General features: G+C 39.6%; 1 long non-coding RNA gene across 1 annotated transcript in view; it reads left to right on the top strand.

Annotated features, from left to right (window-relative positions):
• The first annotated feature begins 14,742 nt into the window (after positions 1-14,742).
• LOC138822488 (uncharacterized) overlaps positions 14,743-27,993 on the top strand; it is a 95,865-nt gene continuing 82,614 nt past the window's right edge. Inside the window, exons 1-2 of the long non-coding RNA XR_011370475.1 lie at positions 14,743-14,808; positions 19,616-19,782. This is a non-coding gene — a long non-coding RNA (uncharacterized lncRNA). The remainder of the gene's footprint in view (positions 14,809-19,615; positions 19,783-27,993) is intronic.

The raw sequence follows: 27,993 nt of genomic DNA, 5'->3' as shown, positions 1-27,993 counted from the left end.
TAGTAGATAGAAATGTACTGAACCATAGATGAAAGGTACAAGTATGAAACTGAGCTTTTCACTGGTGCATAAGGATGGGTTGGCATGGTAGAGAAGAAAGAGAACACTCATCTGTGCACCTAAACTTCCCTCAGGCATTGCCTATCCTGAGAACAAAACAGTAAATGGAAATAGATTAATGAGTTACTTAGGGCTTGTTCTCTTAACGCCTGGGAAACATCGCCTGTTACTGCGATCTTTGTCTAAAGTGTAGAGGGCCAAAACACCAGCAACATCCCATCTCCATCCACGTGTTCTCAGTGCTTCATTGTAGAAAAGCACATAATGCCAGCCAAGGACTAACAAAGAGTGGAAGCTGGAGGAAAAGGAATGTGAAAGTCGAAAGGTACATCCATGAAGTATCTGCTAAGCTAAAATCCTGGTTCAAACTGAGGCCCACAGTTTTAGGTATACACACACACACAGACACACAGACACACAGACACACAGACACACACACACACACACACACACGTGTGTATATATATAGATATCTTTGCACATGTGCACATGAGTCCTTTTATTCACAAACATGTGTAGTATTGTCCATCTTTCATGGAAAACTCTTGTGAATCCCCAGGAAGAATGTATTAAATTCTTCCCTGGAGCTCTGCGTCTGTGGCCTTGCATCCAGAAGAAAAACATAGGTTGGAAAGCACACTTGCAGGTTCTCCTTATTCATCTCGGGTGCTACTGTTTCTTCCAAGACCACAGACAGTGAGTCCCTAGTGTTGAAGTTAACTTTGATATGTTTACTCCAATATCTGTGTCTATTTGCCGAAAAGTCATTCAGAATGATGCAATTGAATTGCATCAGAGGATCCCATGTCAGGTGCATGGTGAAATGGACAGAAAAAAAAATGTATTGTAGTGGGATATCAACCAAAGTTATTAAGGCATCAGACCCAATGGGTCAGTTCATAAATTCAATGTCCACAGAACGTTGCTGGTTGATCTAGGCAGGGTTCCATAAAATTTCCATTTGCACAGGCTTCCAAAAATGTACCTGCTTACTTCTCCCTGGAAGCAATGATGATGTTGAAACCAACAAAATGTTACTAAGGGCTCTAGAATTTATATCTAATATATTCTGATAAATTCACAGATTAGTACATCATAAAAATATCCTCAGTAAGTTAGTCTCAATAAATCAAGGTTGATGCCAAATTGAATGTCACATTTGCATTCTGAACTTTCACCTTTACACAAGTAATTTTTACTCAACCTGCTTTCACAATCTAGTTTTTTTTTCAGGACATGTTTTTGAGAACATATGGTAATAGAAGACTTCCTTCTCTACCATGAGCCTAAATCAATATCGGTACAGACTCTATGTTTTCTACTTGTCATAATATATTAGACACAAATACCACACAGAGACCCCAATGGCCCTTGAGAGCAGAGCTACTTCAGAGATGTGTACACACTCTGCAAATGTCGCAACCTTCCATGCACATGATGTACTTGCCCATAATCACGTACTACGTATCAGAAAATGTGCATTGCTGTTTAAACAAATCAGCAAATGTACTATAGATTGTAGAAGGAAAAACTTTTATTTATTGTGAAAATATCATACAGATGGGTTACAATTACATAATTTGCAATAACTTGTATATGTCTGAGACAAGCAGAAATGGTCAGATAAGTTTATTTTAGGAGGAATGAACCTCTAGATACGGATTCAAATGGTTTTTCTTTCATGCGGTTGTTTCTAACATATTCATAAGATGATTTCTTTGTTGCTTTGTATGTCCCTCTCCCAAAGTATAACCCATTTTCACTGTATTTGATGTAGGAAAAAAATTTTAATGAGATTTCCACTGGCCCTTTAATCTTGTATACTCCTTATATTATATAATTATATCACTTACTTTTTCATTCTTAGTAGCATATGTTAATTCTATAGAGGGTTTATTTATACACATACATGTACATATGCAATGAACCTCAATCTCATAAGGTAATGGTATTGGTTCATATCTTCAATCTATTTATCATTTTTGTGGGGTTTTTTTGTCAGTCATGGGGCTTGACCTCTGAGTTTGGGTGCTGTCCCTGTACTCTTCAGCTCAAGAAGAGTGCTCTACAGATTGAGCCAGAGTGCCACTTCTGATTTTCTAGTGGATTTTTGGAGATAAGTATCTCACAGGGGCTGGGAAGGTGGCTCAATGGTAGAGGACTTGCCTTTCATGCATGAGGCCCTGGGTTCGAGTCCTCAGCACCACATAAGAAAAAAGAAAAAAGCCAGAAGTGGAGCTGTAGCTCAAGTGGTAGAGCTCTAGCCATGAGCTGAAGAGCTGAGGGACAGCGCCCAGACCCAGAGTTCAGGTCCCACAACAGGAACCCCCCCAAAAAAATAGAGTCTCACAGATTTTCCTGCTCAGGCTGGCTTTGAACCGCATTCCTTAGATCTCAGTCTCCTGAGTAGCTAGGATTACAGGCGTGAGCCACAAGCATCCAGCTTTTTATAATTTGTGAGAAACTACATACATTTCCATAGTATGAAATGATATTCCTATGAATTGTGTATAAGTGATCACTTTATTTTGCCAGCATTTTTATTTGTGTTCTTGGTGATAGACATTGTCATTGAAGTGTGAAAAATTCAATGTCCTTTGGCTTTGCATTTCCTTTATGCCAAGGATGTTGAGCATCTATTTTTGTATTTTAATTGGCCCCATATACTTCCAGATGTCAGGAATATCTTTAAATTTGCTTGCCAATGTGTTCATTGACATTACTTAAGAGTTTAGATTTCTACCCTTCCTTCATATTCTGATAATTAAGTTCTTGGCTGATGTTAAGCTAATCTGTAAGCCATCTATTCACCCTAGTTACTGTTTATTGTGTTGTGCCACATTTTTAATTCAGTGTAACCCCATTTGTCAAATTTTGCTCTTATTTACTGAGATATTTGAAGTTTTATTCAGTAGCTTACTGTCTAAATAAAATGTTTCTTCTTTTATGTTGTCTGTAGTGTAGTGTTTTATTTTACATTTTAGCTCTTCAATTTTTATGGGCTAGAAAAACAAGGACCATCCACAACTTAAGGCATACTGGAATACCTGGAGACAGTGTCCAGGAGAAGATGACTGGAATTGTGGTCAGAGAGAGAGAAGCTCTGTGAGTGGAAATATTTACTCACCACAAATGCTGCCCTTGTGTACACATGTGGGACCTTTGGAGCCAGAGCGATCCTGCTTGTCTCATGGACTAGAAGTCTCCCTGAAGCCAGCAGTTGTTTCAAGTACTCAGAAAGTAATCTTGTGAAGTGAATCAAATATCCATTTGATGTTTTTAAGAATCAACGATATAGGGCTGGGAAGGTGGCTCAGTGGTAGAGCGCTTGCCTTGCATGGATGAGGCCTTGGGTTCGATTCCTCAGCACCACATAAACAAGAAGAAAAAAGCCAGAAGTGGCGCTGTGGCTCAAGTGGTAGAGCGTTAGCCTTGAGCTGAAGAGCTGAGGGACAGCGCCCAGGCCCAGAGCTCAGGCCCAACAACCGGACCAAAAAAAAATCAACAATATATTAAATAAAGCTACAATTTACAAATTGTCCACATACACTAATAGGAATCCTTATGCATTTCTGATCACAATAAGTAATGGAGGAAAGATTTTACCTGTTATTGGATTAACAGATATCTCCCTAGAGTAATTTTACATATCCCTGATGCCATAAGGATATCATGGAGTAAAATATAGACATTGTGACTTGATGAGTCTTTTACAAGGTATCCTACACTTAGACTTGTTAGAGTTGGTGAATTCTTCAAAACATGCAGCCTAACTCTGCTGACCATCTACTGGATGTTTGCCAACATCCACCTGGCACTGAACTATCTGTTCAAAATATGAGTGCCAATTTTAATAATGTGAAACTCTTTTTTTTTTTCGTTTTTAAACATTTTTATTTTATTTTATTATAAAAATGCTGTACACAGGGGTTCTAGTTACATGAATAAGGCAATGAGTACATTTCTTGTCGAGCATTGTTACCCCTTCCCACTACCCCTTCCCTCCCCCAGCTCCTTCACCCCTCCCCACACCCCCTGAAGTTGTACAGTTCATTTCTTTTTTTATGATTTTTTCTGAAGAGTTCATTTCTTGTGGGTGTCCTTGTTCATTTACCTAGTTAGTGGCAAAGCTTGGACTGGAATCCACATTCTTTGACTCCTATGTTGGGCGTATATCTACTATTTCACCCAGATTTAAAGCTTTTTGTCAAAGGCTGTGAGAAAAATTCAATACTCGGTTGTGTTCAGTTTTAATAGGGAAGAAAGATATATGGCAGGGGTTGTAGGTGATTCGTAAATTGATTTCAGTGTTTGTCATGCTGTTGCTCAGGAAAAACTAGCAATGGAACAGAAAGAAGCATACAAACAAGCCATAAGCAATGCTTAGAGTCTGAGAAAGGACTTTGATACTGAGCATGGTCGAGTGTGTGTGGTGTGGCTCAGCGTGTGTGCCAGCAGTATTGTGATAAATCTCAAGTTAGTGCCTCCTGGACCTTTCTTTTTTTTTTTAATTTTTTATTTTTTTTAATTGTATTTTATTTTATTTGAGAACATACTGTACAGAGGGGCTACAATTACATGGGCAGGATAATGCATACATTTCTTACCAACATTGCAGCCTCCTCCTTTGTTTACCCTTCACTTCCCTTCCCCGCCTCCCCCCTCCCCCCACCCAATTTTACCCCCCTCCCCCCACCCAATTATACCCCCCTCCCCCCCCCCACACCGACATTGTAAAGCTGGTTTTGACATGACATTTTGTACTTCTCATTGTTGCAACAGGTCCACCTGAATCAAAAGCATTGGAAATAGAGCCTGAAAATGGAGTGCTCAGATCAGAGAAGCACCCTCACTGGTTATTTTCAGCACCCTGTTTTATGTGCCATGAAGATGCTGGCTTAGGCTGGCCCTTTAGAGTGTGCTGTTTACAGCTGTGGAATCTTCGGAATCTTTTTTTGTGCCTCTACTTTTGAATGAAAAAATGTTCTCTTAATCCAACTTCAACTATTTGATGCATGAGAATAAGAATTAATATTTATGAAGGGGGCACCTGATTCTATCTGAAAGGAGTTTCCCTAACCTATATATAGACAGAGCAAGGATAGCTTATAGCAGATTGTGAGACTTTAATCAAACAGGATTATTTGGAAAAGAGCTCGTTGTTCTAATACATTGCATAGATATGAACCACCTACAGTGTAACAGCATTCCCCCAGGCACTGGAAAACCCAAGCTCTGCTGCTCTCCAGGGAATGGACAGTTGGTCATTAACACTAGAAATCCTAAACAGGTTCAGTAGGTGTGAAGTCCTCATGGGCTCTAGACACAATGAAATTCTTCCCAACTCCAGTTTGAACTTCATACCTTAGGACCAATTCACAAAGTGAGATTTTTGTGGGGTTGTTAGGCACTTTGAGACGTTTAGAATGTTTTTGACTCTTTTTGGAGCCCACTCTTGTGGCAACACTAGCATTAGTTTAAGATCTAAAGCCAGAGCCAGCTGTAGCACCTTGTGTTGGCCCACAGGCAGAAACTGTGCAATCTATATATTGTACTAATCACCCACAGTACCTGTTTGATTGGCAAAGCTGATATTCGAATTTTTTGTATTATCTGAGACAAACCCAACATCAGTTCTGTCAGGAGAAGCTTACGAGATGAGTAAGGAGAAGCCTCGTAACTTGTCTTGCTTTCTTTCATTTTTTAAATTGTGAAAATACCATACAGAGGGGCTACAATTACATGGGCAAGGTAATGAGTATATTTCTTATCAAGGATTGTAGCCTCCTCCTTTGTTTCCCCTTTCCATCCCTTCCCATCCTCCACCTGCCCCCCCCAATCCTCCCACCCGCCTACCCCCACCCATGAGATGTATAAGTCGTTATGTCTTGCTTTCTGTACCTAGTGGCACATATTAATATATATGGTGAGGCTAAGGATGGGTCAGAGTTCCCCTTACTCTTGTGTCCTCTTGTTCTGTCTAGGACAACTTTCCTTTAAAAATGTTTTTATTGATACAGGTGGACCCATTGCAACAATGAGATGTACAAGTCATTATGTCGAAAACGAACTTTACAACTTTGGTGTGGGGGTGTGGTGGAGGGAAGGATTGGGGGGGTGGAGAGAGGATGGGAAGGGATGGGAAGGGGAAACAAAGGAGGAGGCTACAATTCTTGATAAGAAATGTACTCATTATCTTGCCATGTTATTGTAACCCCTCTGTACAGTATTTTCACAATAAAAAAAGAAAAAAAATGTTTTTATTGATATTATAAAGGTGATACACAGAGGGGTTACAGGTACATAAGTTTGGACAGGTTCTGAAAGATTAAACATTAAAGTAGAGAGATGGGACCTTTTTCATTCCCATTAGAGCTGAACAGTCAAGCACTGGAATAGAGCTACAGCTAGGCAACCACTCATGCTCATCTGCCAGGAGAGTTTTCCATCTTCACCACGTATTGAGTTCCTGATATTCAGTGGAGCCCAGCCCACACATAATACTATTTGATAGTAGTAGGATATGTTTACCTACACCAGGAGATAGACAAATGCTTGAGGGGCAATGGTAGAACTTGCTTCCATGACCAAGAAGTCACAACAGCTCCCTGTGTTAGGATTGAGATTAGGGACTGAAAATTTTGTTATCCCTTTCCTATTTTCATTTCCTTCTGGGATACTCTGGTGCTGGGTATACTCTGTAGTTTAAATAAACTTGGCTATGGAGGCTCAGTCAGAGGTGACAAAGGAGTCTTTATTGGAGTGCTAGTTATGTGCAGATGACCAATTACAAAGACCTGCAGCCACCAAATACACTGAACTCAGGAAACAGACCAAAGGAAAACAATACTAGCAAACCAATTCAGCTCCAATGGATTGCTGAGTTGGGATGAGATGATGACTAGAGAAGAGCCAGGAGACATAAAACAGGACATGAACATGGAGATACGTGACATAGCATAATGGCTCCTGAGCAGGCCCATGCCTAGGTAGTCTTTTCAGGGGGCAGTATCAAGGAAACTCCTGGTCCCAGGCACTGGATGGACAGGCTTAATCGCCATTCATCCAGATACCCACCCAGAATTTTAAATTTTGCCATTACCAGTTTATTGTCTTACCAGTAAATTTTGTGCATTCTTGTGTATTTTCTTGTTCACTAATGTAGGTATCTTTTGGACTAAAAGACTTCAGTATTTTTGTAGAATAGGTATGGTGGAGGTATAGTCTCTTAACTGCATCAGTCTGGAAATATGTTTGTGCATTTGTCCTTTATCTTTCTCTTGTGAAAGATATCTTTGAAAAGTACCGTTGTCATGGTAGATAGAATGCATTTTTTTCAGTTCTGTAAAGACTTCCTGCCAAACCCTGCTGGCATCTGTGTATTATATTTAGGACTCAACTGTTAGAGAAACAGAGACACACCTAAGTATTAGATCCATTTCTCTTCTAAGCTAGAGAATCTTCCATAAAAAATTCACTTTTGACAGCTTGATCATACAATAGCTTGCCATATATGTGTAGATGTTATTGTCAAAAATTTGATTAACATTTTATGTTTTAGTTGGTATCATGTATTCTTATTCTTGTGTATGTAGGAATTTAAAATTCTGTCATTACTTATTAGAACAAGCATTTTAACTTGTTAGCATCCTCATCATTTCCTAAATCCACAAAACACTGATATTAACTATTATTTATACTGTTGTCAACTTTTGACAAAACTTCTTTCACATGTCTCCTCATCCTTGCTTTCAGTTTAGTACTCGACTAGATTTCCTTCAACGTAACTATTTTCTTCTATTTAGAAGACATCACTAAGTTAACAGGCATGAATTGAGAAATTTTAAATATGTATATATATATATTATACCATATGTTGAAAAAGTTAATATTCTCATTTGAATTTCCATGTTGCTACCATTGTTTACTCCTTTGAACAATTCGTTTTTACTTCCTTATATTAATTTCCTTAAAATGTGCACACATACATATATCAAAAGTGTACACAAAGAAAGAAATGTACTTTAATCCTTTTTACTCCTGTTTTCTTTCCTATCCACAATTTTAATCTAAAAATATTGTGAATATAATAGTGATTACTCCTTTTTGTCCTACTGGCCTTGGAATTGGAATTTCAATGTAGAGTTTGCTCACAATTCATTCCTCTTCCCCCATGTTTGATGTTCCTCTGTTCAGAATGATTTCCTTAGAGTTGAATGAATCCCTTTGTGCTACATGAATGAAAATAAAATTCCCTCACCTGATATTTGAGCTCTTGTTCTGATTGATATTGCAGGACGTGTTGTTCACAATGTTGGGTGTGTGAGCAGAGCTTACTATGGAATCTTCTCTAAATGACACTTTGCTTCTGAAAGATGTTCTTAAATTGAAATATTTGTTAGTTAGCCTGACTTCCCATATAAACACATAACCTAAACTGGGTGACTCGAACACAAATTTTAATTTTATTTTCAATTCCCTGGCTTGAATTTGGGGCCGTGGAGTTGTACCTGAGCAGCTTTGTACTGAAAGCTAGCATTTTACCACTTGAAACAAAGCATCACTTCCGAATTTTGAGTGGTTAATTGGAGATTAATATTCCATGGAGACTTTCCTGCCAGTGCTGGATTCTAACTATGGTAGTCAGATCTCAGACTCCTGAGTAACCAGGATTACAAGTGTGAATCACTGGTGCCCAGCAAAACAAAAGTATTTTCACACACATATGGAAATTGTTACCCCAAGAAAAAGACAACTGAATACTTGATGTCTTATGAGAGTCTATTTCATATTTAAGGGACAAGTTTGTGCTGTGGTGCATGTGAAAGTGGGCATAAAGTAAGCTGTCTCAGAGCTTAAGTAAGTTTCTGAATCTCATGCATGACAAATTCCCTTCATGTCCTTACTTATTCCTATTTACAAACATAAGTATAATATTTGCAATTTATCCTGATTGGAGATAATATTTTAACATATTCATTGGCAGAGAAGTAAGCATTCAAACAATCAAAATCTTAAGTTTTGAAAAACTCCCTAAATTTCAAGCTGCTCATTATGCAGCTTGATTTTCAAGAACTATAATTCGTTTTGGGATTGGCTTTTTCTGTTGAAGAAATGAAAAAAAACTATAACTTGACCTTGGGATTTGATATTTATGTGGTTCAATATGGAAGTTGGACAGCATTTAAAAATCCCTTCATTTGCCTCTTTAGGAAGTACGAGATCCTTAACCAGTCTTGTATGAGAAACTGTAAGACTATGGCAGCATTTACAAGACCACCAGGATTAAAATCTGCCCAGATTGGGACACTACTGGACCTCTACAAGATTGCATAGGTGAAAGTGGGACGAGTGAAGTAATATCTTAAAATGTCTAAATTGGTGCCGTTTCAGGTGTTAGAAAAGAATGAAAAGAGGCTGAGAAAATGCAGTCGCCATGGAGACGCAGCCAGTATGGGCATCAATTAACCCTCAAAAGCAAGGCTTAGAACAATTTACCAGATCCCAACCGTGGCTCCTTGCCCCCGGTTACCCTGAAAGCGAACCATTCAGGAGTATGCAATGCCTTGACTCAACCACTTCCACAGCCCTCATGGGCTGGACGCCGGGTTACAACCAGGTTTACAAGGGGAAGAAGCTAGCTGAACAGATGTTTCAAGGACTTATTCTTTTTTCTGCAATAGTTGGATTTATCTATGCATAAATGGCCGAACAGTTTGGATGGACAGTCTATATAGGTATGGCCGGATTTGCTATTCCATGTTTGCTGATGCTTCCTCCATACCCATCTATGCACGACATCCCCTCAAATGGTTATCTGTTCAAGAATCAAGAACAGAAGACAAGAAAATTGGGGATAGAAAAATTAAGAGGTATGTTAAAAAAATTCATTGGGTTTTTACATTTGTTTTCTCTGAGATGAGCTAAGTTGACATCATACCCAAATCATGAGCCTAAAACTCCCTATGCTCTTAAACACAGATTTTTTTATATTTTAGTTTTCTTTATATTTCTTTTTTGTTATTGTTTTGTTTTCTACCCCTAGTTAATTGAGTGTTGATTAGTTACAAAATAGTCTCCTATTGTTCACTTCTCATTTTGAAGAAGAAGCCAAAGCCAAGCCTGTCATAGTAGCACTAGCCTGGCCCTTCTCCTAGCCATCTGTGAGCATTCATGAGTGACAGTCAGGTTCAGCACATTCTTGGCTTTGCTTCTGTCTTTTTTGTACTTTTTTAATTCTAAAAATGCTGTATAGAGGGGTTACAGTTCATGAGCAAGGTAATGAGTACATTTCAGCTCCCCTATGAACCAGAAATCCCACTTTGGGGCATTTACAAAAGGATCACAAACAAGGCCATACTCAGGCTACCAGCACAACTATGATTATAACAGCATTATTTAACATAGCTAAGATATTGAACCAAACCATATGTACTTCAATAGATGAATGGATCAAGAAAATGTGATATATATATATATACATATATACATATACATACATACATACTATATATACATATATAAACATACATACAATGAAGTTTTCTTTATATTCCAAAGGCAGTTAGAAATAACTCAGTTGTATTTGACTTACAAATATTTTAGACAAATATTTTAAACTTTTGGAAAAAAAAAGTACATGTATGCAATGTTTCTTCCAGGTACAAATAATAATAAATGCCACATAAATGACAGCCAAAAAGGAAAAGGTATGATAGGAAAAAGGTGTATTTAGGAACATAATTTTTGTGATATCAAAGACTATGCATTCAAAGATAATAGGCTACTTATAATCTAATTGGCTTGAAAAAGGGAATGCAAAAGTTACAGTAGATTACTGGTTTATTTGGATTTTTAAGCCCTATCAATAATTTCCTTTAAAAATTGGGAAGTTGAAAATGACTTTAGAGTGTGATAATATGTTGAACTGTGTGGTTCATACATAATAATACCAGTTACTAAGGAAAATTATCTCTAAGTACCCATCAAAACGCAGGGAATAATTTGTAGTTTAAGTGGTAAAGTACTAGCCTTGAGGAAAAAAGCAAAAAGTGAATAAGGCTCTGAGTTTGTCAACCTGAACTAGCATGTGTGTGTGTGTGCGCGCGCACACACACACACACACACACACACACACATACACATACACGCACACGCATGCTCATGTGCAAGGGATGTTGAAAGACTCAGAAAGAGAAATGGAGTGTAAGTCCTTTCATATGTATATTAGATCTAAAATATGACCATGAAATTTGAAAAAAGTAAAACACATGTCCATTAATTATATATGAGTTCAGACTATATAGTACAGAAAGCAGTAAAATTTTATGTTGAATTAATTTTTTGTGAAAGTATTGTACAGAGGGGTTACAATTACATGGGCAAGATAATGAGTACATTTCTTATCAAGCATTGTAGCCTCCTTCTTTTTGTCCCCTTCCCATCCCTTCCCATCCTCCCCCGCCCCCCCCCCCCAATCCTCCCCGGCGACCACCCCTCTGCACCAAAGTTTTAAAGTTCATTTTCGACATAATGACTCAATTTTATGTTCTAACCTCTCTGACATAACAGTATCATATGCAAACAGTAAAAAGATGAAGCATATCTTGTCCTTGGGTAGGTGTTAAAGGAGACATGGAAAGAGGCAAAGTAATAGGGAGTAGATGGCTTGGAAAATACAACATAAGATTCAATGCACATATGTGAAAATGGAACTAGGAAAGAAAGGGGATGGGTGGGGTTTTTATAGACTAGAAGAGTCGATGGACACTATGACAAAGTCTAAGAGGCATTGTAAAAACCAATTGATACATTGTACAACTGTTTAAAAAAACTATCCATGAGGCCTGTAATTCTAATTACTCAGGAGGCTGTGAAATGAGGATTGTGGTTTGAAGCCAGCCATGGCAGAAAAGTTCATGAGACTCTTATCTCCAACAAAGTACTCAGAGAAGGCTGGAAATAGTGCTGTGGCTCAAGTTGTACAGGGCTAACCTTCAGCACAGAGAGGTTTTGGAACAGCATTTTGATCTTGATTTGAAGTGCCAAGACAGGCACAAAAACAAAACAAATCAAAAGATAAAAAGAAACAAACCAAAAACAAAAAAGATCTTAATTTTTATATTTTTGAAAATTACAAGAAAAACCCATGTTCCACCTACTTCAAATAGTTAGATAATATACATTACATGGCTGTGCTTATGATGGATGGAAATTTTCTCATTCATGTAGCATCTAATGTTCAGTCGAGGCATGGTTTTTCATGCCTCCCAGGCTATGACTTGTGTAGGCTGAGGTTATGGGCTTGGAGCTGCAGATGCTGATACCCTTCTCAACCAGTGTTTCACCTCTTAACAGGGCAGTCATACCCAAGGGCTCCTTCAACTGCAGCTTCATGACCTCTTCGTGGTCCTGTGGACCCAGTTGGGGGTGCCATCCTGGATACATGTGATTTGAAGTAAGTTCATTCTACTCATCCTCTATGCCAAAAGAGTCAAGTGTGAGAGGGTTTGCAGACATTTGAAGTAATGTACATACACGGTGCTCCAGTGGCCCCACATACCTACCCAGCATATGCCTGTGTATCCTAGGATTATTGGTCTGGAGCAGGGGATGCTTCCAACATATTCCCTAACTAGTGCTTCACCTGCTAAAGTGAATAAATGATTGAGAGCCTCTTGTTTACCTTAAGGAAATCTAAATTCCTGATCTGTGCCAGGCCACAACAGATGCCATCCCACATGCCCCCCATTTCATTTTATGTTAGACATCTCCTGCCACACTGTGGGAACCAAATCACTGGTGAGCAGTTGTGCATGTATGTACACACATTCACACTAAGGCATGTACATAGTGTCAGATTTGACTGGTTGTATACTATATATTATAGTACCAAAGTGAAAGAAGACTTGGAGATTCCTTGACTATGAGCTGTCCTGTTTTGCTATTTAGCTGTGTCCTGTATAGCCCAGGGTTGTGGGATTCGAAGTGGGCATGCGTCCACCTTCCACAACCAGTGATCCTCCTCCTACAGGGAGAGCATACCCAAAACCCTGTTCTTTCCCTCTTGGACTAACATCTTGCAGGTCCTTCTCTGAAGACCGAGGTGACAGTGCCATTCCAGATGCCCTAGTTTCTAGGCAAATAGGACCACTCTTCCTTTGTGGTAACTGAATATTTGTGTGGGGTTGAGTGAGTATATCATTGTGCTTGTGTATACACCAGTTTGTGGAACACAAGGACCTGTGGCAAGATTTTCCCACTTGGGTGCTGATGCCAGCCCAAGGGAAGAAAAGCATAGAGAGTAGGTCTTTCATGTCTCCCTTGCAGAGTATGGCCTGTGCTGCTTGGGATTACGGGGCTGGAGTTTGGCATGGTGCTGCACTTTCTAACCAGGGCTTATCCTGTTACAGGGAAGCCATACAAGGCGGCCAGTTTTTCTTCACTTTGGGACCTCTGGCTTTCTGGTATGAGTCAGCCCATGTGCAGCTATATGTGCCTATGTCCTTCTCAGTAAGTGGTTCCACTCCCGGTTGGAACTGTGGGAATCCAGTTGTGATATGTGTTGTGCATGTGTGTATACACATTCACAGGAGGGCACAAATGTGGTGCCAGAGTGGCCTTGTTGTACAATATATTGGATCCAGAAGAAGGGAAGCCATAGCTTGTCCTTTTTCCTTAGCTGGCTAATTTCAGTGTAGCCTTGGGAGGCCTTCAATTCAAAGTAAGTGATTCCATTCCCTCCTCTGTCCTGTGAAAATGAAATCATGGGTCAGGGATTTTGTGCATGTGTATACACATGTTCCCATGAAAGCACTTAACCTATTTTTAAATTAGATAGGTCCTAGGTGTTTTTGGACCCAAGAGAAAAAGGATGGGGTTGGAGACTGTAAAACATCCCTTTCACAGGCCTGTGGAGCCGGGCTTATATGCCTGGGACTTGGGGTGCTGCCTACCTTCCTAAATGTGCTTACTCCTGCTAAAGAGAGGTCGTGCCTGGTAGCTTGCTCTTCACCATGTGGACTACTGTCTTGCTGGTCCCTTCTGATAGGCCTATGCGCCAGTACACACTTTCATAAGAGGGCACATACATGATGCCAGATAGGCCTGATTGTGGGCATATTGGGCCTGGTCCTGTGTCCATACCCCTGTAATTCCTTTGTAGCCTGGGGTTATTAACTTAGATCTGGGTATGTTGCTACCTCCCTAACTAGTCGTTTACCTGGTACAGTGACTTCATAGTGAGGACCTCTTCTTGTTCATGTAAAGGAACTCTTTATTCATGATTTGTCAGCCTCAGAGACAGTGCCATCTGAGATATATCCATTTTCATGTAAAGATTGCTCCCACCCTGCCATTCTATGGGAACCCATTCATGGAATGTGGACACATGATTGTGTCTATGTGGTGCCAGTTGGACTAAGGGTGGGCTCTAGAGGGCAGAAGAGATGGCACATTGGAGCTTGGAGTATGTCCACCACCCTTCCCAACTATAGCCTATATACTGGGATTATGAGCCCTGAGCAGGGGATACTGTTGCTCACCCCATCCAGTGCTTCCCCTTCCACAAACAGGTCATGCCCAGTAGCCTGTTTTTCTTAATCTTGCAAACCTCTAGCTTCATGATTTGTGTTGTCCTAGATGCAGGTACCATTTGCAGATGACCCCAATTCAAAGGAAGCTGTTCCTCTCCTGCCCTTGCCCTGTGGGAACTGAATTGCAAAACAAAAAAGAAAACATTACGAACTAGTAAGTAGTGGGGTACTTGAAGTTATTTCACAAGTGAGGGTCCTTATTAAGGCTTCTTACCCCCTTTTTTCTTCCTTGAAAAATTTTCCAGTGTACTAAAAATCATCACAAATACTTATGACAGTGCATATTAATTGTGATGTACTTCATATTATGTATGAAAATTTTCTTCATGAATTTTAGTCAGTGGTGTTTGATAACTTTTACTCCTCTATATGCAGTTTGCATAATGATAAAGTTGGTATCAATATCCACATATATTCTTATATAATCCTTCTCCAATCATTTGGTATTGTCCAGTATATTTTTAACGTTTCCCTCGTCTGACAAGTGTGATATCTCTTTATTGTTCCTGATAGAATATTTTTCATAAATATTGCCACATCACATATGCCTTTTCTTGTGAATTGCATGCTCAGATATTTTATTCAATATCATGTATCCTATCTGTCATCTTCTTGATTGAAATGTTCCTTTGTTGAATACATACTATTTAAATGTCTTCAGCCTTAAGAGAGGATGTTTATATTTTTCTTGATATTACTTACTCAACCAAAGGTGTTGCTGTAATGTAAACTTATTGATATTTTCCGACCTTTGTATTCATTTCCTTGGGGAAAATCTCCATTCTTAAAATGTACTCTTATTTCATTCTTAAAGCTTTTAAGTGTTGCTTTCTACCTTTGCCTCTTTGTTTTTAGGAATTGTTTGCTACGGCTTTAAGTTAAGGTCTATTTTGTATCTTATTCCATATAAATAGATAGCTCATCCAAGTAGCTATTTGTTGAATAGTCTAATGTCAAATCTCAGGATTCTACATGGGCTTGTACTCAATTCTCTACCCTGTGTAATTCTTTTTCTTCAGCTGTAATACCAGATTGTCTTGATTACTAGGCTTTAGTATAACAAATCCTCATTTTGAGTTATGGTGTGTCCCCAAAATTGTTCTTTCATATTCTTTGTGTCTTTTGATCTTTAGAAATCCTTCCCCTCCTCTGTTAGCGGGGACCAAACACCGAGTCTCTTGCATTTAAGGCAAGCACTCTACCACTCAGCAACTCACCTCATACCTTTGAGGAACAACAGTCACTGGGTCCAGGTGAGGTTTGGGGAAGTTTCCCTCTATCAGTAGGAACTCTTGACTTAGGGTGCTTGGTCACAGAATAAAAATTTGCAGAGTAGTCACCATGGTAAGAAAACTTGGCAATACTTTATTGAGTTAGCAAGCAAACAAACAGATAAGCAGATAAACAGGAAGACAGAGGCACACTCAGAGTGTGAGTGCTCTTAACAGTAGGCGCAAAGAGCTCTTTGACATCAGTGGCATTTATATAATAAAAGCAAGTCCTGTCATAAAGCCATATATATAGGTGTTTATCTTTGCTCTTAATCACTCTGGGGTTATACCATCTGAGTTCTTGGTTATTTGGTGATTCAGTCTTTAGTGTATTTCTTTTTTTGGGGGGGAGGGTCCAGTCATGGGGCCTGAACTCTGGGCCTGGGCACTGTCCCTCAGCTCTTCAGCTCAAGGCTAGTGTTCTACCACTTGAGCCCCAGCGCCACTTCTGGCTTTTTTCTTTTTTCTTATGTGTTGCTGAGGAATCGAACCCAGGGCCTCATGCATGCAAGGCAAGTACTCTAACACTGAGCCACCTTCGCAGCCCCTTTAGTGAATTTCTTACAGGAAAGAATGCATATATTTTTGCCATAGAACAGATGCTTATCCTTAAGATGATGAATGCATCCTGAGTTAGAAGCAAAGAAGATAGTGCATGTATTATTCTAAATGTATTATTTCTATCAGAGTTCCTAGATGTCATTTTCCAGGTCTCATTTTTTCTAAGCTATGCAGCCTGAAACTATAAAAAGTCCTGATAAGACTTCTCATAAAATTCCATTCAATTTATAGATTGATTTGATAGAAAACAATACATTCTTTAGATATTGAGTATTCCCATGAATGAATTTTTTTTGGAGGTCCGGTCATGGGGCCTAAACTCTGGGCCTGGGCACTGTCCCTCAGCTCTTCAGCTCAAGGCTAGTGCTCTGCCACTTGAGCCACAGCGCCACTTCTGGCTTTTTTCTTTTTGCTTATGTGATGCTGGGGAATCGAACCCAGGGCCTCAAGCATGCAAGACAAGCACTCTACCACTGAGCCACCTTCTCAGCCCCCCATGCATGATTTTGACATGGCTGTATTTTGCTGTTTTTCAGTTATTTTTTAATGATTAATGTTTGTTACATAGTATTATATATCTTTTGTATGATATGCTTCTTTGTGTGTTTTTGTTTGTGTGGTTTGGTTTGAACAACATGGGGAATTGAACTGGTGTATGGGAGGAAAGCATTCTACCACCTAAGCCACAATATAGCCATGTTAGTAACTATTGAAGCTACTTAAAATAATCATCCATCTTATAATTTGTTATTTTTACCTTTTTTTCATCCTGGGGAACTGAGTATAGGAGTCTGGTTTGTGTGTGTGTGTGTGTGTGTGTGTGTGTGTGTGTGTGTGTGTGTGTGTGTGTGTATGCACATGCATGCATATAAGTGTATATGTGCCAATACTGGGGCTTGAATCCTCTTAACTTTTTCCAGCCAAGGTTAGCATTTACCATTTGAGCATGTGTACACCTTCAGTGTGGCTTTTCTGGTTAAATCCTACTCAGGAGGATACAAATGGCAGTTCAAAGCCAGCCTGGGCAGAAAAGTCCAGTAGTCCTATGAACTACTTTGAAAAACTACTATGAAAAACCTGGAAGTGGTACTATAGCTCAAAAATAGTGCTCAAGCTTTGAATTGAAGCCCTCAATCCTTAGGGCCAGCACATACAAAAATTAATGAACTTTGAATTGTATAACCATGATGTATTTACACGATGATCTACAGATCTCAGCCTCTCAAGTAGGTAGCATTGTAGGTGTGATCCTGTAGTAATAATAAGTCATTTATTATTGTTACTAATGGATATATTTTAAAGACATAAGTGTATGCTAGTGGCTCAAGTCTATAATCCTAGCCAGTCAAGAGGCTGAAGTTTAAGAATCTCTGTTCAAAGCTGACCCAAGGGAGAAAAATCTATGTGTCTTATCTCCAATTAACAACCAAAAAGTTGGAAACACAGCTGTAGCTTTAGTGGCATAGTAGTAACCTTAAGCAAAAATGCTTAGGGACAGTGCCCAGACCCAGAGTTCAAGTCCCAGAATCAGCCCTCAAAATTAAAATAAATAGAACACAGAATAACTCCAGGTATGGCTAGTGATAGTATGCCTAGTTTGCATGAAATTCTGAATTTGATTGCCACCAGCAAGAAAAATACACAAACCAAGAAAAAATGTTTCCAAAGTCAGAGGGAAATTTTTACTGATCCTTACTAACAGACATTTTTTTTCTTACACAATTTCATTTAGAAAGTTAGCCCAAGGCAGGTGCTAGTGGCTTGGCTCATGCCTGTAATACTAACTACTCAGGAACTTGAGAATTGAGGATAGTGGTTCTTGAGACTCTTCAATAAGCTACTCAAAAATAAGTGGAAGTGGCCTTATGGCTCAAGTGATAGAGAGCTAGCCTTGAGCTCAAAGAAGCACAGGTACAGGGGCCAGGCCCAAAGTTCAAGCTTCATGGACAACAAAAATAAAAATAAAAATAAAAAGCCAAACAATAACTCCAGTAGAAGAGAAATGATTATGCAATGACTACTTTAGCAAGAATGCATTTCTCAGTTTAAAATGAGGTTTCACTTTGTATAACCTTATAAATATAAGATAATTAAATTTCAAGTAATTCTTTAACTTCACTATCCACTAAGCAGCAACAAAAATGATCCTTATCAGAAAGAACAATGTTGGAGGAATATCAGTACCAAATTTCAAACTCTACTACAAAGCCATAGTAATCAAAACAGGTGGTTACTGGCGCAAAAACAGACCTCAGGACCAATGGAATAGAATTGAAACCCCAGAAATGAACCCATCTAATCTTCGATAAGGGAACTCAAAAATAGAATTGAAGAAAGACAACCTCTTCAGTAAATAGTGCTGGCAAAGCTGGTTACCTACTTGTGGAAAACTAAAGCTAAATCCTTATATATCACCCAGCACCAGAATCAACTCCAAATGGACCAAAGACCTCAGAGTCAAAGCAGACACCCTGAAAACATTACAGGACAGAATAGGAGAAACCCTGGGTTTCCTTAGTGTATGCCAAAATTTTCTTAATAGATATCCAGAAACACAACAAATCAAAGAAAGTTTGTTCAAATATGCTTTCATGAAATTGCAGAGTTTCTCCATGGCAAAGGACATAGCTAGCAAAATCAATAGAAAGCCCAGGGATTGGGAGAAGATCTTCACTAGCCATACAATGGACAAGGGTCTCATATCTAAAATAATAGTTTCATTTCATTTAAGTGTTTTTTTTCTCAGTGGTGGGGCTTGAACTCAGAGCCTGGCCACTGGCCCTGGCCCTTTGTGTTCTCGAGGCTGGTGCTTTACCTCTTCAACCACAGCACCACTTCTAAGGAAGAAATGCTTCTGGGGGCTGGGCACTATAGTCTCACCTCTCTAATCCTACTCAGAAGGTTGCTATCTGAAGACTGAATTTGAAAGCCATTCCACACAATTATCTCCATTTAGCCATCAAAACTGTGGTAATATAGCCTTAGCTCAAGGGATTGAACACCAATCTTGACAGATAAAACTAGAGGATAGTACCCAGGCCCTGAGTTCAAGTTCTCATACAAGCACAAAAAAAAAGAAAACAGCGAGGTCGAGTAATAATGGAGCTTCCTGTTTTCATACCTTTCCAGGACTGCATGGAGGAAATAATCCTGTTATGTGAAAAGAAGTCCCCATTGAAGCAAATGAGTGAATAGTGGAAAATCTTCAGCAGCAACACAAAAGCTTTCAAGGTGGATGACAGGCATAGCAAAGTTAATGAGTGTTAGTAACATGTCTTTGATGTCCTTGTATTAAGGTAAGAAATGACTTGAAATTGCTTCCTACTTCTAAACTTACTTCACTGAGCGAGGAACCTAAGCATGCCTTTCTTCTACAGTAATCTGGAATCTTTATAAACTTGCAGATTAAAGTTTGATGCTTAAAAAGAATACTTATAATTTGTGCATTAAAAGAGATTGATTATTAGTAAAAAGTTGTTATGCATTAGGTTAGTATTGTTTTTTTAGTACTTGGGATTAAAAGCAGAGCCTCTGTTAGAGAAGTTCTGCACCTGTTTCTTTGAGACTGAATCTTCCTGTGTGTGTTAACCAGGATGTCCTTCAACTCCTGGGCTTGAATGATCCTCCCACCAAAAGTGAGCAGCCATTGGTAGGATGAGGAATATGATCAGCTATTGCAGGGGACTGAGCTAAGGTTCAATGCTAAGACTTGGTGTAGGTCTCAGGAGCGTGAGTAAACCAGATGTTCCATTTTGGAAATAGCGTTCCTGAATTTGAATTCCAATCCCAATAATCTAGACTATTGTCCTAAAGAAGGAGGTGTTAACATTGACTTAGATGGCCTGTAAGGAGAGTATCTTTCATGAAGCTGGAAGTGAGACTAACAGTGGTCTGCTAAACAGAAATTCTGGACTAAGGAAAATGAGGCTAAGGATGGGAGGAATTTGCCACATTATGTTAACTCTCAACAAGAGAATGGATAAGGGATATCATTCCTTTTCCCTGCAAAGTATTGAAGGTGATTTGGCCTTCAAGATGGGCTATTTTTAAGCCCATGGATTGGGAGAAGATAAACTAGCCATACAACGGACAAGGGTCTCATATCTAAAATATACTTGGAACTCAAAAAATTAAATCCCCCAACAACAAATCATCAAAGAAACAACTGCACAAGAAATAAGTGGGCTAAAGACTTAAAGAGAAACTTCTCTGAAGAGGAAAGAAGGATGGCCAATAGACACATGAAGAAATGCTCAACATTCCTCTCCATAAAAGAAATGCAAATCAAAGCAACACTTAGATACCACCTCACTCCAGTTAGAATGGCTAAAATCACGAACTCTAATAACAACAGATGCTGGAGGGGATGCGGACAGAAGGGAATCTTACTGCATTGTTGGTGGGAATGTAAACTTGTTCAACCACTTTGGCAAGTAGTGTGGAGGTTCCTCAAAAGACTCCACATAGAGCTCCCCTATGACCCAGCAATCCCACTTTTGGGCATTTACCCAAATGTTTACAAACAAGACCACACTAAAGTTACCAGCATGACTATGTTTATTGCAATATTATTTACTATAGCTAAGATATGGAACCAAGCCCGATGCCCCTCAGTAGATGAATGGATCAAGAAAATGTGGTATACACACACACACACACACACACACACACACACACACACACACACACACACACACACGCAATGGAATTCTATGCCTCCATCAGAAAGAATGGCATTGCCCCCATTTGTTAGGAAATGGAAAGGCTTGGAAAAAATTATATTAAGTGAAGTAATCCAGGCCCAGAGAAACATAGGTCCCATGGCTTCCCTTATTTGCAATATCTAGTATATGTCTGAGTTAAGCAGTAAACGTCAGATAAGGTGATGTTAGGGAAATGAAACCTAAAATATATATTCAAATGTTTTTTTTTCTTTCATGCGATTGTTTCTAACATTTATAAGATTATTTCTTTGTTGCTATGTATGTCCCTTCCCCACAGTATAACCCCTGCTTTCACTGTATTTGATGTCGGTATAATTTGTGGAGGGGAAGGGGAAAAACAAATCGTTTAAATAGGGATACAGGTGGACCCATTGCAACAATGAGATGTACAAGTGTTTTGTCGAAAACGAACTTTACAACTTTGTTGGGGGTGCAGGGGGATTTGGTGGAGGGGGCGGGAAAATGAGAAGGAATGGGAAGGTTAAACAGAGGAGGAGGTTACAATGCTTGATAAGAAATGTACTTATTATCTTGTCCATGTAATTGTAACCCCTCTGTACAGTATTTTCACAATAAAAAAAACTAATTAAAAATGGGCTATTTTGACACAAGCGATAGAATGGATTATATGAATTCTCTGGTCTTTCTAACCAGGATACAGGGGGACTCAAAAGGTAGAGAGCAAACTGCAAAAAACCATGTCTCTGCTAGCAGGCTTCCAAATTCACTGTATCCTTAAAATTTGAAACAAATTAGTTAGAACAGAAATCTTTTTTTTACATGTCTCCAATCTAAATGTTTCTTCCTTGGGTTTAGAACACTTCATAAACAAGCAAGAGCTAAGATAACACTGTATGACTCTCTCTTCCCCCAGAATTGCAGTTCTGCAGTGCTAGAACAAAGACTGTGTGTGAGGAAGGGACTGGACATATGTGTTTCTTGGATGAGAAAACTAGAGCTGATAAATTGCAGAGAACAGAGCAGATGTCATTCCTTTTCTTCCTTTCCTTGGGTAAGACTGATTCAACCATGATGCAAGATGCTGAACCAATGAATGAAGAGGGCATGCTGTGCAGCAGGAGGGGTTGCCCATGCCCAGGTGCAGCTGGGAACTTGGAGCTATTGATTCAACCTAAGGAATGTTTTTTTTTCATAAATATTAAGTCCCATTTCAGACTTCAGCACTGTCTGTGGCTGCTGTTCTGGTCTGTTTGTGTCTTGCTCTTTGGCTTTTTCCTTTGGTTACAATAGAAACTGCAGATGAAATGGAGAGTGTTGAGTGTGAGCTCAGCCATTGGGGATTAGCGATGGACTTTCCAGGCATGGGCATGCCTGTGGGATTGGAGCCTGCCTTTGACAAGCAGGGCACAGAGCGGGTTGTGCTGAGTAGAAAATGGAAAAGTCCTCTGATGAGAAAAATGCTCCAGAGAGACAATTAGCTCTAAAATGTATTGTTAACCTTCATGTCCTCAAAAATGCTGGGGGATATTGGAGTAAATGGTTATTTTACTATAGAGATGGTGAACCTTCTGAAAAGATAAAATGGTTTACGTCTGGGTGTAATGTTTTAAGCAATTGACAGCTACTCACAAGTTTGACTATTGATTTATTTCCATACTGATTGTTACTTTTGAGTATCTCTATTTTCCTTAGTAATTTTTTTTCATATTGCCCACATTGGAATAGGTATTTTTTTAACTTGTACTATTATTTCTTTGATTTCATGGTACATTATACATAAAGAAAACAGGGCAGAGGTAAATTAATTTCTTAGGCATGACTATGAATTAATTTCAATAATATGCATTGAGTATTTAAATTCTTCAACATACAATGTATGATCTAGGCTCAGTAGTTTATTCTAGAGGGAGTTTACCTTCATGAGCTAAGACAAAAGACAACTTTATGTTTTGCATCTCTATGCATAATTCCTGTAAAAAGAACTGTCTTTGAAGACTGGAAGGGTATGATTCTTATTTTGATTGGTTTCATAGAAAAATATCTCTACAGGTTGAGAGCCTTCACTTTACATCTAGAAGTTTTCTTGTTCTGTTTATTAGACCTGGAATTCAGCTTCAGGAAACCTTACTTCTTTTATGGGGAGGCAGTCAGTGTTATTTGTTATGATAATTTGTGTGTATTTGTATTTATATATGTGTTTAAATGCATGTACATACATATATATGCATATATGCATAAGTACATACATATGTATGTGTATGTATATATTAAAAATTTAGCTCAGAGTCCCTGGGTAAAGCCCTGGGAAGGGCAGAGAATGGAGCCACATAAAGAAACTACTTAGGTGTTGATGTGATGCAGTTTATGCCAACAGGCTGGTTTCTGAATCATTTTTCTTGTTTCTTTCTGGTAATTCAGGATGTACATGTTTCTAAGAGCAATATAAACAAGGCCTGTCTAGCATGGAGTTTGGTGAACTTGGCCATTGGGCACATACTTTCTGACCTGGGAAAGGTGACATTTGGGTTAGTTTCTACAGAGTATAGAATAATACAATTGGCATAATTTTGAAAGTTCTTTGGGGAGTTGTAATTGAGAGCTACATTTTGATTGACATTCATCTGGGACTGATATTCATCAGCCTCCAGATAGAACTTGGGACATAAAACAGATTAAGTCCTGACTGGATGAAACTCTGTAATCTCCAGGTGATTGTTCTCTTTTCCTCTGCCTTCCCTTTTAACATCTGAAGGGATCTTCAGTACTGTATATGGAGATGAGGTTAAAAAGGAGCATGGCTGCAAAAGTTCTCCCATGTGTTCTGTTCTTCACTTCTTATCTTTTAATATAACATAATAATCCCTTCTATGGAAAGAGAATCTAGCAGTCTTGAGTGCCCATCACTTACTCATCCAATGAGTACTTAGGAAGTACCTCCTGTGTTGTATTCTGATGTCTGCTTTTTAAGGGTATAGCTTTAAGAAATACGACATATCCTGACTTACCTTTGAATACTCAGACTGTACACCACCTGAAATAGAGAAATGTTTTTAATCTCTTCTTCAGTAGTACCCATTTCTTAGTACTGTGGACAAGGATTAAGGAATTTGGTAGCATGGAAAGCACAATAGGCACATGTCGTCTGCAGTTAGATGTTTGCTTATTTCTATTTAAGTAATGTTAAGAATTATATGACATATAGAATGTGGAAAAATTTAAAGAATGGTTTAATAATAGAAAATTTAAAACACATTGACTGTCCTTCCTACAAAATACTTGAGAAAGGAGATATTTTGAATTTCAGATATTGGAACATTTGCATATATGTGATAAGGTAACTTCGTGCTGGGATTAATTCTAAACATAAAATGCATTCATTACTTATATACCTAGACTGAAGATAACTTTATATACTTTTAGTGTGCCTTGATGTTTTTTGTTTTCATTTCCTTTTGTGTTGTACCTGAGGCTTGATCTAAGGAACTGAGCACTTACCTTGAGCTTTTTGCTCAAGGCTAGTGCTCTACTACTTGAGACACAGCTCCATGTCTACATTTTTGTGGTTAATTGGGGATCAGAATCTCAGAGACTTTTCTACCTACACTGGCTCTGAACTGTAGACATCCTTATATCTCAGCTAGCATTACAGGCATGAGCCCATAGCAGCGTGCTCCTATTTTGATGGCCACAGTCACAGGAAGCCCAATGTGGAATCTTCTCACTTGAGACAGCATCACAACACAAGATCCTCAGATTAGAGATGCTCAGCCTGCATCTTACTTCTTAACCCCATTGGTTTGTCTGTAGCATTCCATTTTGAATACCACAGTTCTGAAGAAGTCCATAAAAGCATTTCTCCTCCTTCTCAGGGAGGTATTCCTGGGGTTAAGATCTTTTTAAACTCAAGTTATTTTGTTGTTTGTTAGCTTAGCTTCCTGATGCAAACTTATGCCCCCAACCCCTACCCTTTGAAATAAGAAAGTGGGTTAGGGTAAAGTAGAGACAGGTGTTTATAATGGCTTTTGTGCTGTCATTCTGAAAGGTAGGGGAGGGAAGGTGTAAGATTTTTGGGAAGGTCACAGAACATCAGCACTGGAACCCACCAATGGGAAGTCCTCATGACCAAGCCTCTTCTCCAATCAGAGCTCTCCAGGAAGGCAACCCTTTCCAGTTGTTTGGAAACTTTCTTGTCTCTGGGCAGTCACAAGGACAAAATGTTGGTGTGAGGAAGATGGAGCTCTACAGCTGTAGGAACCAAGTAGGCAAGTTAGTTGGGGGCATTGATTCTCATGACCCCATCTGAAGTCTTACGTGCCATGAGTGTGCACATGCCTGCATGTATTCCCTCTGGGGGAAATAAGAGGGACTCCCCTTTCTCCATGTCAGGGCAAAGGCCTGATGCCCAGCTGCCAGACTCAGGTGAAGGTTTGCAGGAAGTGCGATTATTCTCCCCTGTTAATTCTATAGAACAATGCCCAGAGACTCTCTTTGTGTGTCTAAGGAAGCTCACCTGTGCCTTGCTTACTCTTTGCAAACTCTGATCACTGGAGCTACTTCACATTTGTTGACAAGGTTTAATTCTTCCTGCTTACTGACTTAAAATTACCTCTAATTGTCTGTGTTCGTATGAAATTCTGTAAAGTTAACTTTCTTCTCTTTGTCTGAAGAGCTACTTTTAGGTCTGTATGCTGTAAATCAGCATGTGATATGTCAACAAACTTTGTCCATACCCACATATTGTGGTCCACTTTCTGCCTATTGATCATGCGTTCCCAGGTCTCACTGAGGAATTGGCAGCAATTTGGGTTACATCTGTTTCCAGAACCAGACTAGCATCCCTTACTCCCTTTTTAATAAATCATGCAATGGCTTTGAAGGCAATGTGTTTGCAATAAGAATTGTTTGCAGAATGTTTGCCCTTCAAACTGATCATGCCCACATGCCCTGGCCATTGTCTATTGGCCATTGTCTATTGACCATTGACATTGGTCATTGTCCCAAATGTCCTTAATATGTTAAGTTTCCCACAGTTCCCCCTCAGTACCCAGCTAAGGAAGGTAATCCCATTACCACCATATTCTAACAATGAGATCAAACAAGCCAGGATTCAAAGCCAGGCCCTCACCACCAGCCTGCATGCCTTGCTCTAAGGGCATACACTTCGCTATTAAGAATAAACACTCGGTGTTTTCTTGTGAGCTGGGGTTCATTGCTATAATCTTAGCTGCTCAGAAAGCTGAGATGTGAGGGATCATGGTTCAAATTCAGCCAAAGTAGTGTGATTTGTTTCCCTTTTTTGTAGGTGGTTGTATTTTCCCACCTCCTGAGCAGATGTCAGGGACTGCATGAGACACCCAATTTGTGGCAGAGCAACCAGTCCCAGGACAGCACCAGTGAAACAGATAGTGGGAACACCACACTTTTAGTTGTGACAGGATAGCAGTTGCTCTGTTTTTGCAATTGGCATAATTATCTTGTGTCTAGAGCAAAGGAAGCATCATGATCTTGAAATATCACAAATTAGTCTAAGCTGGTTCTGTTGAGTTGGTCTGCTTTTCCTGTAGCCATTCCCTTAAGTGTTTGGCAGGGCACCTGAAATGCTAGAATGACTGGGCATCTGTGTGTGGAGTCCTCAGAGACTGTCGTGTATACATGGTCTCTGGTGGCCTCAACACATGGCAGCTCATAACTGCAGGAGCTCAAAGGTGGCAGTGACTAGACCTTCTTCAGACTCAAGCCATAATTCTGTGGCTTGCCCTCAGATGAGACAAGTGAGGCCCATCTAATTCAAGAAGAGGGCCAGTGCCTGTGTGCTTGACTGGAAGCCACCAGTCAGACAGAAGCTGGGGGGTCCTTCAGAAGCTGAGGCTACTTCCAGTCACTGTTGGAGGCAGCGATTGGATAAGAAAGGCACCAAGGGCCTTCAAGAAGGTTCTGAGGAATTCTATTCGTGGATTTCACCTCTGTTGAACCAATAACGTATGGGGGACAGAGCATTCCAAGGCAGAGCCCCCTCCTGTGCTACCATAGGGCCTGGAAAATGGGATGCTATCCTGTCACATTGGTGCCAGTGAACAGCAGGCTCCTGTCAGATCCAACCTATGGTGCGATTTGCAACTGTTCTTCCCTAAGTGCGTTCTCTGGAGACCTCACTCTTCCGCTTGTGTGGTGGTGTCATTCAGCAAGAGTATCTCAAAGTAAGTGTCTGCACCTGCAGGGAAGTTAGGGTTATCTTGCCTTGGCTCCTGAAAGAAAGGCCTTGATATCCTTCACCATCAGGAGAGGTCCCTTTCCAGAACCCTGAGGAACTTTGGGCTGTGCAGTGGCTTCCATTGATTCATGTCCAATCCTTCCCATGTCGCTCAGGCCTCAAATGGTTTCAGAGAAGGTGTCACCATATTAGGGGGTGTAGTGACTATTTTCCTATCAAGCCTGTAGAGAAGGAGATTCCAACTCAGTATGTGCACACAGGATTGTGAATCCAATGGTCACTACACTTGTCACATTGAATTGTCTGTTTGGAGGGACTGTTTTGAGTCTTCCCTGAGCACAGTCTTTCACCAGATACAAAGCATGTATCTGTTGTTGATTTCACGGTTTTGACTGCTATTTCACATTGATTCAGTGTAGCTTCCCTCCACAAAGCCAGGAAGCTGTCACGTTGTTATGTAAGTGAATGACCAAACCAGGCTCGTGGTTTCATAGATGAGTTTGCCAGGTATTTGGTGAGAACGATTTCAGGTTCTCAGGTGAGGTGGATTCTATATGTCATGATGCAGGTAGGGTTTGGGAAATGGGGTACTTGACATGCAGATTTTATTG

The sequence above is a fragment of the Dipodomys merriami genome, unplaced genomic scaffold (assembly GCF_024711535.1).
Source record: "Dipodomys merriami isolate MVZ:Mamm:240054 unplaced genomic scaffold, mDipMer1.0.p SCAF_1102, whole genome shotgun sequence".
Lineage (NCBI taxonomy): Eukaryota > Metazoa > Chordata > Mammalia > Rodentia > Heteromyidae > Dipodomys > Dipodomys merriami.
The sequence above is the reverse complement of the archived record's forward strand: the minus strand, read 5'-3'. Positions and strand labels throughout refer to the sequence as shown.